Source organism: Protopterus annectens, chromosome 1.part0 (assembly GCF_019279795.1).
Source record: "Protopterus annectens isolate FY-2018-M chromosome 1.part0, PAN1.0, whole genome shotgun sequence".
NCBI lineage: Eukaryota > Metazoa > Chordata > Ceratodontiformes > Protopteridae > Protopterus > Protopterus annectens.
This window is the reverse complement of record NC_056725.1, coordinates 24,495,289-24,508,721: the sequence shown is the minus strand read 5'-3', so window position 1 is coordinate 24,508,721 and position 13,433 is coordinate 24,495,289.

The following is a 13,433-nucleotide window of genomic DNA, read 5'->3' as shown; positions in this document are numbered from 1 at the left end:
TTAATGAAATATCTTCTCACTCTTCATTTATATTATACCTAGTTGCTAATAATTTTAATTTCTTACATGTAAGAAAATGTTTTTGGATTATAACAGAATATTTTAACTATATTCTTGCAAACTCCTTTATATAAATCAATGGCATTAATCTTAACTTTGTTAAACATTAATGGATTGTACAATCCAAGAAAAAGATTACATTTGTTAAGATACTTGAATAATAACAAATTACAAGTTGTGTTTTTGCAGGAAACTCACTTTAAAACTATTAAAAAATATATTCGGAACCCCAGAAATTATATAACACTTGCTCATTCATCTTTATTCAACAAAGAAGAGGGGGCTCATGATTTTATGGAAGAAAAGTACTGTAATTCCTCAAATAATACATAAGTATGAAGACCCAGATAGACTATTTACCATGCTTATTCTAAAATGTAATAATACAATTTGGACCTTAGTAAATCTTTACTGGTTTCCAAGGTTAGGATCAAAACTGCTAAAAATCATCTTGATCTTATCACAAATACATATAAGGGTAATCTTAGACTGGGATACTGGGGGGAGACTTCAGTTGCATCTTAGATAATTCTGATACTTCAAATAACTGACCACTTAGACTCACTTCTATAGGTTCATAGGTGTTTACTAGGCTAACTAACACACGGGCCTTTTTAAGCCTAGCCATACATCCCACATCTCTGACAAGTTCTGATAGCCTTGATAAGTGTAAGCATGGACCTGGGAGATGAACCATTTACAGGTTACCTGTGTCCATTAGAGACATAGGTGCCACACCAGGGATGAATTTTCAGTTTTCCATCCAATTGTCCAAACTGCACTTGAATTGGGTTAGGGAGGAACTCTGCTTCACATGGATTGGATAGCCTGTTCTATAGAAGGGTTAGCCTCTGTGATACATACCTATCTCTCCAACAGGTCCTATTTATATCACAGGCAAAGTTTAAGTCTTTAGAACAGGTAATTCTGGTACTGTTTGTTTTGTGGATATGCAGGAGGTCCATCAGAGTGGGGTCTGGCAATGCCCTGTATGCCAGGCATAGATCTCCCCTCAAAAGCCTGTAGGAGACAGAATACAAGGATAGGGCCTTGAGGCGGCCTGCACAGGACATATTACTTATGCCCTGTATTCGTTTAGTGAGGAACTTCTGTGGATGTTTCAGTTGTTGGATATGCCTGGTTAGGTACATACCAAAGGCGGCATTGTACTCAATGATGTCTGATGAATGCAGAGTACAGTGGAACAATGATTTCCTTGGACTTAGATACCATACCTCTGTTTATAAGTTGTACAACATAGAATGATTTCCTCACCCCTGTAGACATGTAATGATCAAAAACTAGATTACTATCTGTGTGTGTCCCTAAATCCCTGACTACTGCATCAACTCTAAGCGGTGTGTTGTTAATATGATAGCTACAAGGGATGGATGACTTCCCAAAGGATACTATTATGCATTTCTTGGCATTTAGTTTTAGTCCATGGCTCTGACACCAATTGTTTGTGTCAGCCCTTCCTGAAGAAGATTTGTGTCAGTGTGAGATTTAATGACAGCTCCTAATTTGCAATCATCAGCAAATTTAGTCAGCCAGAGACCACTGACATTGGCCTTGACTTCTGAGAAGTAAATGCCAAAAACGAGCGGTCCAAGGACTGATCCCTGAGGCACTCCACTTGTGAATGGCCTCTTTGTAGAGGTGAACTCCCCAATTCTAACTACCTGGGTCCTGTCTGTGAGCTAGTTGGCTATCCACCGGGGGACATACGGGTTTGTACCTAACCTCTTGAGTTTATCAACAATGCCTGAGTGGGTTATTTTGTCAAATGACTTTGCCAGGTCAAGGTAGGCAAAACTCTTTAAAAATATACTGCATTATTTAACTTACATGATATTTTCAGTTCTAAGGATTCTACCTCTTTAAGATTTTACCATATGGACCACCACTTCAGGACTCACTCAAGAACAGATAAAATCTTAGTCCCTAAAGACTTAAGATTGAACATTTCATCTTTCACAATTCTCTCTTAACCTATTTTTGATCATGATTTGCTTAATCTCAAATTTCAAACATATTACAAAAGGTTAACACCTATAACTAGAATACAAACTTACATAACCAAAAGTAAAGATTTTAAACCTTGGCTCTTATCTGAATTATAATTCTTCCTTGAGATCAATTATATACTTGATTCTAAAATAATCATGGTCTGGGATGCATTACAAGCCTACATATGTGTTGAAACTGTCACATAATTTAAAAATAAACTGAAGGAATGGGACTCAGAACTGCAGAATATACAATCTCAACTTCTAACACTTAAAGCTAATACCGCTCAACTTTCCCCAGACAAAAAAAGAAAATAAAACTAAATAAGAAATAGTCAGACATCCTAACTCAAAACAAATTTGGCTCTGGAAAGGTTAAAATTAAACTCCTATGCTTTAACATTGAAACATATGCATAATCTAGCAGTAGAAACTACGATCCAATCCAATTCAAATAACATTGTCTACAATTACTACTATTACATGAAGGTACCAACAAAACTGTATCTGATATAGGTGACATCCTTGATACATTCAAATATTATAAAACTAAATTTAGAAAACAATTATTTTAAAATTGATCTTTCTTCTCTTAACTTAGGAAAAATTCCTGAGAATCTAAAATCTGATCTAGAGATGCAAATATCATTAAATGAAATTAAACAAATCAAAAGTTTTAAGCCTAACAAAGCCCCAGGAATAGATGGCATAAGTATAGAAGTATATAAATTATTCCATTCAACCATCATCTCATTTTTTTCACAAAACCTTACTTGAAGTACAGCCACAAAATAACATCCCTCCCTCTTGGAGGTACTCTTTGATTACGCCCATAATAAAAGACAATAAAGACTGTCAATATTTTAGTTTGTATAGGCCCATTTCTCTTCTAAATGACAACTGTAAAATATTCATGTCCATTTTTGCTGACAGAATCAAAGCCCCATTATTTTGTATTATTAATGATGATCAAATAGGATTTATATATGAGACATACCCATGATGATAATATAAGAATTCTAACTCTCACTGAATTTTTAAACAGAGAACAGGAAGAAGCTATACTGGTTAGCTTAGATATTGAAAAGGCTTTTGATTCTGTTAAATGGGACTATCTCTTTAGTGTTTTGGAATTATTTGTATTCCCACCTTCCTTTATTTCTATTCTGAAAAATATATACAGGAATAACCTAGCCTATGTCAAACTAGATCCTTTTTTCATCAGAATCCATTCCCATATTTAAAGGCACCAAGCAAGGATTACACCCATAATAAAAGACAATAAAGACTGTCATAGTCAATGGCAATGGACTCAAACTCTTTATCTCCCATCTTATTTGCTCTTATCATTGAAATCCATCATGCTCTTGTACGAAATAACTTCAAGATCATGGGTATTGACATTTATAATAACTACAATGCTAAGGTGATGCTCTTTGCTGATGATATTCTTCTTACTTTAATTCAACTTTCTTATGAGAATTAGACTTTGTCATGAACATCTTTCAGGAAATCTCTGGTCTTCATTTTAATAAATTGAAACCTAAACACGTATTACTAAATGGAAAGAAAAAAACACTCGGTCCTTCAATCAACATATCACTGGTAAGCAAACAAGCTCATTTGATTACTTAGTTATAGTATTGTGTAGCTACATAGAAAAGATGATTGAATCAAATTATAAAAATATTATAAACTTGATGAATTATTATTCTCTAAAATGGAACAACCTATTCATTTCTATTGAGGATAGGCTACAGTTAATTAAGCTGATTCTCTTGTTGAAAATTCTATATATAACTCAGGCTCTTAATATGTCTCCTGGAAACCAACTCATTAAAGATATAAATAGATTACTACTAAACTTTTTATGGTTTCCTAAGAGAAATAAAATTTCATTTCTTTGTCATATTAGACCATGGGATCAGGGTGGGATACAGTTTCGTGATATTGAATCTTACATCAGAGCATCGATATTCAAGGTTATTATAAATTGGGTTGATCCAAATTACAATTCCAACTGGAAGTCCTTTCACCTTACTATGTTATCAAATGAAAATAATTCCTTAACCAAACTTCCTGTAAACAAACATACTAACAAATTCTGGTACTTCCTTTGTTATATTGCCCAATATAATATAGCCAAACCTACAAAGTTAAATTCCTTGAAATTCTTTTCAATTCTTTAAAAAATTGTCTACTCTAATGCTGATATCAAAATCTGGTTAAATTATTAATTCCTTTCAAAATTACATAAAACTTTTTCTGATAAACTACATTTGGATATACTCAGCATTTGGGAATCTAAAAACTTTATTTGCTGGCAACACTGTATAAAAGATCATAAAATATTAGATACTCAATAGCTCTTAAAATAATATGATTTATTACCCAAGACTGGTTACTCTTACAAAGCATTCTAACCTATTCACAAGACCTCTGCAGGGTACTCAATAACTCATCTTATCAAAGCAGAGCTATGTTAATCACCTATCTACATGAAATTTTATATAAAAGCTTTAATATTGATACCATCTTATCTAAAGTATACAATATCCTAGCAAGCTATAAGACCTGTGTGAATAAAAAAAATAGTTATAAGACCTGTGTGAATAAAAAAATACTGGAATTACATCACCAGGGGTCATTCTCCTAATATTTAGCAGGAGGAAAAATCTAAAATTTTGTCCTGTGTTAAATTCACATCCTAGACCCAATATTGGAATATTTCTACCTGGAAATTCCTTCATAGAGACTTCTTAACTCCCTATAAAACAGCCAAATTCAGAAATTCTAAAAACATTACTTGTTGGAGATGCTTGGAGGTCTCCAAAGCAGATTGGCTATGCATTTTTTATGAATGTCCTAAATGACAAAATTGATGGAAAGATATAGATGATTTCTTTAAATCCTTATTTTCAGATTCATTCTCACTGAATAAATCTCTTGTTTTTTTAATGTAAATTAAGGTTATACTTTGGACAAAGGCAACTCATATTTACTATGGTCAACACTAGCAGTTGCTAGAAAATGCATCACCAGAAAATGGAACTCTATCACCTCCCTAACCATAGAAGTTTTCTCTCTCTTGTGAAAGAAATGGCACTTAAAGAAACCAATACTAAAGAGATCAGAATTTACCTGAAGAATTTCACCAACAACCCTTGGAGAAGTTTTTTTTCACTTATTGAGATACTTCAAATGGACTCAAACTCTTTCTGAAAGTTCTCATACTTATTCAGCTTTTTATATTTTATCACTAATGTATAATTTCATCATTTCAGGCATTCGTATATATTGTAAATAGTTTATTTTATTATTTTTTGTTTTGTTTGTTATTCCCTAAGAGGTCTTGTTTTAAAATGTTTAGTATCATTTATAAAATAAAATTTTTTGAATAAAAAATTTTACCTATCCCCATATTGCCTTTTGTAGGACATGCCAAGTTGTTAAACCCTCCAAAATAAAAAAAAAATAAAAGTCACTCATGGCCACCTTAAGGTACTGCTTGCTCAATGCTAGGAGTTTAAATAAAAAAAAACTGCACTCCCTGGAAGCACTTCTCACCCTGGAGAATACAGACATATGTGCAGTAGCAGAATGGACAGCACCACAACTACAATGCCTTACATACGTTTCAACCCTCCCCCCTCAGCTAAGGGTAAAACAAAGGGATGAGGTATCTCAGTGTTCATAAAGGACAGGTACACTGCTAGACTGGTCCAACAACATGACTCACTTGAGCTGCTCCATGCCCACCTACCCATAGGTGTGACCCCTATCATATTCTTGCTAGCTACAGATCCCATAACATGAGTCTGGAAAACCACACCTTCTACCTAAACCTACTGGAATCTCTTAACATTCAGCCTAACACCATACTTATGGGTGACTTCTACTACTCCTCCATAAACTGGGAGACTTACATGACTCATAATTCATTTTCTTAGATGTTTTTGGACTTCATCAACACAAATATTTTGGAGCAACTAGTCAGCCCCCCAATTAGAGGTACAAATATCCTATACCCAATAATCATGAGCATGTGGGAGATGCTGCTCCCTCCCATGCATTAACTCCTCCCTGGTAAGATCTGACTACAATATGTTCTCCTTTGGTATTAAAACTAACCTAGAGTCCCCATCAAACTTCAATCTTGTTATGAACTTTGCTAAGGCCAATTACCTTATACTAAGTGACGTTTTATTAAACATCCAAGTCTCTTTGAGTCAACATGACACTGAGGTCTACTCTGTGCTGTACACAAAACCACTGTTTAATCACATTCATAGCTGCATAAAGGAAGCAGTACCTCTATGAGTCAAACCTATGATTACTGGCAAAAATAAACCACCCTGGTGAACCCCTAATATAACATCAGAAAAAGGAACAAAATCCTTTCTAAAGCCAAGAAGAAACAGACAAAACAGTGCAAAAAGTCGCTCACCAGTCTAAACTAAACAAACTAGAGAGCTGGTCAGATCTGACAAAGCAAATTATGAGGAAAAGATAGCCTTCCAGATGAAAGATGACCATAAGGCTTTCATGTTTGTATCCTCAGGAGAAATGGTCAGCAATGTGTAGAGTTAATCATGAACAGCAATACTTACTGCCAGCCTGAAACTACAGAAAATCTGCTGGCCGACAAGTTCAGTTAAAACTCCCCCTCATCACCTCCCACCTCATCCAAACAAATACCCGCAATCAACCCCCTACCAGTCATTACGAGGAAATAGGTCCTTGCTGTGCTTGCTAAAGCCAAAGACACAGCCTCTGTGTGTCCCAACAATATTTCAGGATGTTTCTTAAATAACTTAATACAGAATCTATCAGGTCCTCTTTAACCACAGACTCTGGACAAGCTTTGTCCAGAGAAATGGATGATTGCAGCCCTCTGCACAAGTATGACCCATCAACTGATCCAGGGAACTACAGAACCATAAGCTTGATCAGTCTTATCTGCAAGGCCATATACAGAATTATCATGGACCTGATCAATAATGACATACAAAATCTCCAAACACTGGTCCAGACCCAGTTTGGCTTTGTCAAAGGGAGGCCCTGCCTGCTTAATTTGGTGGACTTCTTCAAGAAAGTCACCAGGGCCATGGATGAGGGTAAAATGGTACACATCACTCATCTAGTCCTGGCCAAAGCTTTTAACACAATTCTCCACTTGGGAATCATAGATAAACGTACTCAGCTAGGCATAAACTCCTACATTGTCAGATGGATAGTGAACTGACTCACTGATGTTGTCTAGACAGGCGGATCCCCAGATAATGTTGCCATCCTACAAAGATGGCTAAAAATGACAAATTGGTGGCAAAACTATGGTTTGAGGCTAAATGCTAAAAAATGTGCACTCATACCATTCAGTAAATTAGATATCCCTGCAAATTATAATATTGATAGCACACCCCTAAAAGTAGATCCAGTAGTGAGGGACCTAGGAACACAGATAGATAGTAGCCTAAACTTTGACCACCAGGTAGCTATGATAGTGAGGAAGCCTTCTGTGTTGCTCAACTTATAAGTAAAGGGATGGCATAAAGGTCAAAATCATAGTGCCATTGTACACAGCCTTCATTAGGCCAATAATTGAGTACAATTCTCCCTTCTACATGTACCTAAGGAGGCACTTACACCAACTGAAGTGGCCCCAGATGTTTCTCACTAAAAAAATATAAAGCCAAGACACGTCTTATGTGGACCGACTAAAGGTCCTGTCACTTTACTCCATCTCATATCATTTATTGAGAGGGGACTTACGCCTGACCTACAATGCATTCTCTGATCCAGCCCTGATGAAAATGTTACGTATTTGCAAGAAAAAGTATACGATGGTTATATGGTGAATGGACCTAAACCTTTTTTTGTAACTCTAACAGAACTTTCTGGAGAGACAGAGTTGAAAGGCTACCTTGTTTATGGAATAAATGCGTTCCTATCATGAAATCAAACAGGTTGAAGTGCGATAAGCTTTAACATTGGAAATGCCTTTCATCTATGTGTTTTTAGTGAGAATGCAGTACAGTGAAGATGGTCAAATTTGCCCTTTCCACACTGTAGTGCAATCTCAGAGTTGGTATATATAATTAGCAGGGGGTGTGGGGGGTGATCTCAGAGTTGGTATATATAATTAGTGGGGTGTGTGGGGGCACAGCCCCTCACAAGAGCGACTTCGAGGTACAGCATTTTTGAAGTTTAAGCCATTTGCTCTCCGGTCTTTTTGATCTCGTAATCTAGAATCAAATAAACTTTCCATCTTCACAAAACAAAGCCCATCCCTCTCTCTCTTTCTCCAAAAAGAATTTGGATAAGTGGAAGGAGAACTGTAAATTCACTCCCTAGGTACTGCCCATGTCCCTTATGGACAGATGCAGTCTCTAAAATGACTCAGGGTTCCAACACCCAAAGACCCACTACCCCTGTGACTACCCCATCCCATATCTGGGGAGTTAAAGTACAATGTTGCCATATCCTGGGTATTACTGGCTAGGCTTGTAAAGGCTGTTATGCCATTAGCCTAGTAAACTGCTATGAACCTATGAACACAGTACCCAATTCACTGAACAGTACATCATATAGGAATACAAAGAAAACAAAATGTTAATATATAAAGATTTTAAATAGTTAATATGTGGAACAAGAATTTCTAGGATGCCTATCAGATGGCTCATTGTTTTCTAAAATGCAGTGAAACTGTATAATCTTTGAAATGTTTTAGTACAGTTGATGATAATTTACCAGGTGTATGGAATGGAAGAGCAGTAACGGCAGGGCCAGCCATCCAGATGTGTGAAACTTGGCTCTAGATTGTCACTGTTGAAGTCAGTGACACCCTGACCCCATGTGCAAAAATGGGAAAAGGGGTTGTGGATATATGGATTACCATATACTGTATACAAAAAAAAAAGACGTTGGATAAAAGGAAACCTTTTTAGCAGGTTTAACTAAGCTCTGAAATAAATAATAAAATATGTCTAGTAGAGTCTTTTAAAGGAAATAAACAATAGCAATGAATGCATAAACTTTTTTTTCATATATGACACTGCTTTAAGATATGGTCCATCTTACCATGGTAGGAAGAAAAGAAAATGCTGACTATTGTCAGGGGAAAATATTAAGAAGCAAACACATTTAGGAGACAATCAGGAAAGATATTTATTAGCAGACAATATATACACCACACTGTGATGTTAACTGCACTTGCATCACTAGTTGGGCTGTCTTGACCCATTCAAGCCAACCAGCACTTGAAAGTCATACCACACCCATCACTTTCATTCTACATTACCTTAAGTGTTGTATGGAATTTTTGTTAGTCAGTTGTGCAAGTAAACACATTATGTGTTAAAATGGCATTAGCTGAACAACAGCATTAAAAAATGCAAAATTATGTTTTTTTTCTGCTTTTGTTTCTCAGCTCTAAGCAATTGCTATCCAGCCTCCTGGCAGATAAAAATGTGGCACCTAAAGAAATGACTGTTGGTAGGTGTCAATGAGTTAACTTGAACTTTAACTTTCCCTTTGCAAAGGGAATACTCTTAGTCCTAAAAATGTGAAATGGAAGTATTCAGTTATCAGTCTAAGAATGCACTTAGCTGATTGCCTAAACTCTTGTTCTTTTATGATATTTATAGAAAACTGGAGCTGGACATTTATCTTTCCATCTACCAATACCTATACTTTATAAACAATAGCATTACAATTTTTTAAGACATGTTGAGATGTTAAAGTTTTGTAACAGTGTTTGACTTTCTAAACAAAAATGGCTCAGGGTGTTTTCTAGGATGACTTTTGCACATTAAGGTTTGGACATGTTTGTTTATCAAAGTAAGCATATTTCATTTTTAATAATATGCTTATCTTGTTTCAGGATAAAATAATTCCGACAAAATCTCTATCAACATAAACAATGGTTGTTACAGTCACAAATACCTTTTTTTTTCATATGAAGGTATTACTCTCTGGAATGAATAATTGACAAGATGAAAGACAGCCTGTGCCAGGGTGCAGAGAGATAAAGCTCTAACTATGGCCCAGATGACCTGAATTTGATTCTTGGCTCAGACCATTGATGGTACAAGGAAGGGATGACATGCCCATCCTGGGAAGGAGTCTTCCTCTTTTAGAGACCAAGAAGACAACAGCTCTCAGTGCTGCCTCGGAGTGGGCAGGGCATTCTGCTGACATCAAGTCTGTTGTGGAGGTGAGTTTCCTTACAGGAAGTTTCCTGAATTATGCTCTGGGTATGCAGCAGTATGTCCAAAATTCTAATTGTGTACACCTGAGAGACTGATACAAAACGTGTTTAGACATGGACTTTAGAATTTTGACAACATTCCCAGAACATAATTCAGGAAATTGGCTAAGCTTAAAATTTAATTAAGATGGAATAGTTGTCTTTATTACCAATAAGACCATCATAGACACTGCACACAAGATTTGTAGCTTTTAAGGGATAATTTTAAATAAAAGACATAAGGTAAATATTTGCTGCTGCAGTATACATTCATTAACTTCTGTTTTTCTTCATCTTTCCTGTTTGCATTTTCTTTTTCTAGATTCTCAGTACTTCCTCTAATAAAAGACATGAGGTAAATTGCTGATGCTGTACACATTCAATAATTTCTCAGCTTGTCTCCCCCCTCTATGTGCTAACTGATCCTCAGTATTTTCTTTAAATAGCTGCTCAGTGATGAACAACTGATAATGTTCTGTGAGTGGGTATTTCACTATGTATCCCACAGTAATCTATGTATACTGCTATAGCATCTACCCTTGATTAAAAGAATAACAGTAAAATTTGAATAATGTACATGCTATTCTTTGACTTATTAATCTTTCTCATAATTATAATATTTAGTGCACTCTGAACAATGCTGAGGTGCAGAATTTCCTGTGAGGTGCTAAAATGTGGTAAGAATGTAATTGTCTACTAAAACTCATAAAGCAATTCTGGAGAAGCAAAGAGATTTTCCAAGAATTTTTCAAATATAGCCATATTACAAGCTGTATACACATTTACTAGACCAGGGTTAACTTGCCATCATGCTAACATTCCAAACTCCTGAAAGTCAAAAAACATATATCCACATTTCTCTTAATACCTTCAGAATTTTCACTGGGCAGAATTCTCAGAATCCTGTCATTTGAATGGCTGTTTTGCAGTTCTTCAGCAATGCGAAATACAGAATTACCTACCTAACAGAAGAGACAAACAGCCAACTGAATCAAAATCCCAGAAATATTCTGACTCTCCACATAATCTAAACTTTCTGCTATTATATATTCTGTATCAATTTCAGAATAAAACTAATATATGTAAAAAGAAAAAAAGGGAACCATACATTCCAAAACACGAACCTTGACAGTGGTATCGTGTATTACACTGGAAATGTAAAAAACACACAAAAACCTGGATAATGTACACATTGAGGCTCTTGGTGAAACAACTGCAAAAGCACGTTACGTGTGAATGGGCACACTGTCATTTAGTTACTGCTGTGTGTTCACTCAGGGGAAAATAAGCAGAACAGTCTGTACTTACTCACTCACTCACCCCCACTGAAAATTAGCTCCATACTGTTTACTTACAAGAATTTTAAATATCTTTTTTTAAATAAACAAATACACTGTATAGTAACAATAATTCTTGCTGGGTACTCAGCATGGTGTATTTTTATTCAGGCCATGATTAGTTACCCCATGGGTCACACCCACCACTGAAATTTATTTCTTGCATATATATCATTAGCTTATTCCATTATTTATGCCACTACACAGTTTAAATTTATTTGAAGTTAATTGTTCAATTATTTCATTCCTGGTTTTCCATTGGTTTTATCACAATACACATATATAATTTTAGGACATGAGTTTTTAGTTACCTGAATTATTCACTAAATACATAATGGAATGATAATTCTTTGGGATCAGACATTAAATCAGGGTCCCATCTGCTTGAGTTGGTGGTAGCTCAGGTGGATGCCAAAGCTCCCAAGGCACCTATCAAAAAGAACGGGAAGTTTTCCGATGCCCTGGCCAAATTTTCATTACTTGTGTAATTACTACTACAGGTCACCCCTGAAAAGGAGCCACTAGTCTAAAGAGACTAACTTGGTCTAAAATGGATGGCTGGATGGAGAGAGAGAGATACATAAACAAAATCTTAATGAAAAATCAGTTCCAAAAGCCTTTTTTTCTTATCAATTATTTCTCATTCTATTATGTATTTAGGGAGTAATTTTGTAATCTTTCTAGTGCATTCACATCCTTAAAAAATCTAAAAGCCAATGCAATTGATGTACTTTTAATAAGGTTGCACCATTGCGTTACAGACAAACTAGCAATGCAGTGGAATTTTACCTGAAACCTCTGCATGATCCTGAAATCAATAAAATGGTATTTTTTTAAGTCACATAAATGTGATAATAAGTAAAGTAGGAATGTTTGCATCTGTATATACTGTAAAAATGTATTATAGTAATGCTGTTCTACATGACTGGATCTTCTTGATGAATTAAAAAAGGAAACACCATTTCAGACAAAACTTCACCACACCAAGTAGTGTCCATTGAGCTCAGAGTAAGCTGTTTTACCTCATTAAAATGATTACTTTTCCAATTTGTAGCATTTAACCCATCAAATGACAAAGTTTAACCCAGGTTTTTGAATTCTCAAAATCATTTGCTTGGCCTGCCTGGAGGCAAAGATTTGCACAATTTAGAGTAATGATCAAGTCAGACAAAGAGAAGAAATTCAGGTAAATACTTTGTTGTATTCAAAGGCATAAGAAGTGGGGGCAATATAAAGTTCCTTTTCATTTGTTGAGGGCAAGAGTGTTACACGAGTCAATAACATTGATGAACATTTTGTACCAAAAAGAAATGTTTTACATAACAGTGCATATTTCCATAGATGTGTTCAAGTCAAAGGTGATTGTGTTAAAGCTTTTGTAAAGCACATGCATGAACTGGATGAACATGTGGTTTAATGCAATAAAAGATGAGTAAACTGGAGTTATTTTATTAGACTGGCCTTCATCAATATGTCTCAAAAGTTACAACTTGAAGTGAATCTTACTTTAGAAAAAGCCACACCAGGGAAGGTCAGAATTAATAAAGAATCAAAATATTAATTTAAATGTGGCAAATGATGTCTGCCATGTAAAATGCACAGAAAATATCAAGTTTATAAAGAGATATAATCCTGGTTAAAGTAAGGCTCATAGGTTGGTACTCGACTATCGGCCCTAAGGCCTATACAAGCCTAGCCATAACAATTCCCTGGCTATTTCTTCCCACAATATTTACTTCCCTGGACCCCTGTCTAGCAGGGTGAATGAAGTGATCCCCG